A 3,034-nucleotide genomic window follows, 5' to 3' on the forward strand; every position below is an offset into this window, starting at 1 on the left:
CTGTTATTCTCAATGTCACTAAAAAAAGGATTTAAATATAAAGAATTCAAGTATACATGCTCCCTACAGTGGGTTTCATACGTCTTAAAGCCAACTAGAAACTCTTACTAATGGTGTACCTCTCCATTCCAGCTCCATCTCATGTCCTCTGTCTCCTGCAATCTTGACCTTGTAAGAACTCTCTCTTTCATCAATAATCTGCTTCAATTAAACTTTGCTAAGTTTCTGTCCCTTCAAACTGGTTATGGCAAGATTGAAACCTTGTGTCGACTCTTCCCAGCCTTGAGACCCTATAAGAGGGCACATAAGAGGTGCTAGAAACAGAGTCTCCATGGCTGTTCTTGCTTCTGCAAGATGAGCATTGAAAAGTTGTTCTAATGATTCAAATTGGGTTTCATAATGCCTTGCGTGTTTGTCGAAGAATGAACTATAACCTGAATAAGTTCTTGAGCTATTTTGTGCTTCTCCATCACCAAAAGTACAATTTCTGCGGAGGCTCCACCATTGGCTAGCAATTCCTCGGCTAACTTTAGAAAATCCGTGACATGGCTTCTCCTCCTCCTCCTTGCCATGTGTGGAAGTCGAATCATGCAGTTGAAGACTAACCATTCTTTGCCTCGTCCCATTTTCTTCATCCTTGTGAGCCCACTTGCTAGATCCTCAATACTGGTTTCCTCAATCTGCAGTTTCAGACCAGATTGTCTGGCATGATCATATAACCATTTCTTTGTCCCCTCAAAGTCCCACGGTGAACGGATGCTCTTGTCGTCAAGTTTTAATGATGTGAATCTAAGAGATTTCCCTTTGTGGCTTATGGCCTCAAATACAGGAGGCCATTGAATTCCCTCTCCCACGTCGAAGTCTATTATGTGTATTGTTTTTATGTCGTCGGGCATAGCTTGCAGGATTGCTGAGTTAGCAGTGAAGTGCGCGAACTTCCCATATGGGAGGCTTTGGTAAAACACTATGAATGCTTTCATGATGTTCTTGCTCGACTCCTGTCTCAGGTATTCGCCCTCACTTTCTTTCGAATGAAATAGATTAAAGGCCAGGCGTTCCAGTATCGTGCCTTGAGGATTACTTTTCTCTCTTATCGACTTCACAATCTCAGTAGAAAGTTCCTTATGTCCATTCTCCATAGCCTCCCCATAAGCACTTAATAGGTGACGGAAACTCAATTGGTTATCTATTTCCATTTCATCTCCTGGATATGTCAATGACATGTCCATTGAACTCTCATTCACAGGCACCTCTGAGGAAATATCTTGCTCAATATCACTACTTCCATTTAGCCATTCGTCGACGTCCTCAATCTCTCCAATTGGAATACTCTCCAATCCCTCCATAGGGGAAGTTATTTGAATATTGTCACACAAATTCTGAAGCTCGAAAAACTCACCGGTGAACATATTTGAAGAAACTTCCAAGGACACTTTTGGTGAGGTGAATGAAGAGGAAAATTCATGATCAGTTGTCATGCAAAAATCCATATTTGGATCATAGACGCTAGTATGATCAAAGATTTGAGCGTGTATTATTTAAGGTAGACCATGGTGGAAGAAGAAGCTGAGATTGCATCATTTTCTTCTTGTGCTTCAGGGACAGATAGGCTAGTGAAATTCTGATGATTTGTGTCATTTATATATAATTAAAACTTATCATAGATGTTGACAAAAATAAAAAATGTAATATAGAGATAATAATCTATTGGTTTTTCTTAGAAAAGATAAGTTTATCATCGTAAAGTTCAAAGAGAGAATAAAAATTCTCTTTCTCAAGGCTTCCTGGATGTTAACTTCATTATGTTATTCTAATCAATATGACACAGATAATAATAATTCATGTATTTCAACGTAATGTCCTCTTTCATCGAGTAATCTTTTTAACCTTTGAGGTGTTATTTGGAAAATTTTTGTTCATAATTTGGAGAAAACATCTAAAATTAGTAAAAATTTCTGGAATTATTTATTTAGGGTATGATCAAACGAATCTCCATTAAGTTCTCGTCCATAAAATGTGTCAAACCCAACTAGTTTTCTGCTTATACAATTAGAAATTGGGGCTCCTAGTTGAGAAAAATGCAATTTCGCTTTTCCAAAATCATAACATATGGTAGAGTAAAATACATAATTATTCTGAAAGATCATAGTAACTGTTGTAGAAGAGAACCTAGCTAGTCAATGCCCATCATTGCTGGTTTTCCCCATTGGATTATGGAGAAACTTGATAATTACTGCTCTATTTAACTTTGCAGGCAAACACTCATTTGTAAATGTTTTCTATGAGAAGCTATTCAGAGGAAGAAAGGGGGTGGGAGAGAGAGAGAGAGCTGCAGCCATTTGAACTCCAAATTAAAAGATAATATTTGAGATGTTTCTGATTGCCAATAAAATTTGGTTAATTTCTCCGTAAACTATTTTTAAACACGGAAATATAGCTTGAAGCACCACCTGTTCTTATTTTTATTTTTTTTACGAAAAAGAGAGGATAAGTTCGGGCCATGATTGATTAAGAAATAAATAATTTGAAAATTTAACTCTGATGTGTTGTATTGGAGCCAGCCATATAGTTATATTGAACTTTGAATAAAACAAACTCAACATTCCAAAAACTGAAATTTTCAATTGAATTTTATGACACCTTTTAAGACAACATGGAAGAAACATCCATCAAGGACAGGACACTGTTGCCTGGATATTTCTTTATTCCAACACGTGCCTTTGGCAGATTTGTTTCGGCTTTCTTGAAGATAGTATATGTTTGGCAATTTGGTATACAATCGACCACAATGTTAATTATAACGACATTTACCTGCCTTTCAGTAGGTAAATGACGATTTGTCCTTTTCAAAATACAAGACCTATTTCTAACTGGAAAGTAGTAATCACGATCCATGATTATTGATTCCCATATAGTCTACAGACTCTAAATAGAATAAAAACTCAGGCACCATAATAATCTAAGGTAAATAACAAGGAACATGAAGCCTCGCCCATATTGCATAAAAGTAGGAAAAAGTTTTGACCCATAATTA

At 36.7% G+C, this 3,034-nt stretch overlaps 1 pseudogene; it reads right to left on the reverse strand.

Moving 5' to 3' along the window:
- Nucleotides 1–121: 121 nt before the first annotated feature.
- Nucleotides 122–1,608, reverse strand: LOC111375091 (annotated as a pseudogene).
- Nucleotides 1,609–3,034: the final 1,426 nt, after the last annotated feature.

This window comes from Olea europaea, unplaced genomic scaffold, assembly GCF_002742605.1.
Source record: "Olea europaea var. sylvestris unplaced genomic scaffold, O_europaea_v1 scaffold13356, whole genome shotgun sequence".
NCBI classification, from domain to species: domain Eukaryota; kingdom Viridiplantae; phylum Streptophyta; class Magnoliopsida; order Lamiales; family Oleaceae; genus Olea; species Olea europaea.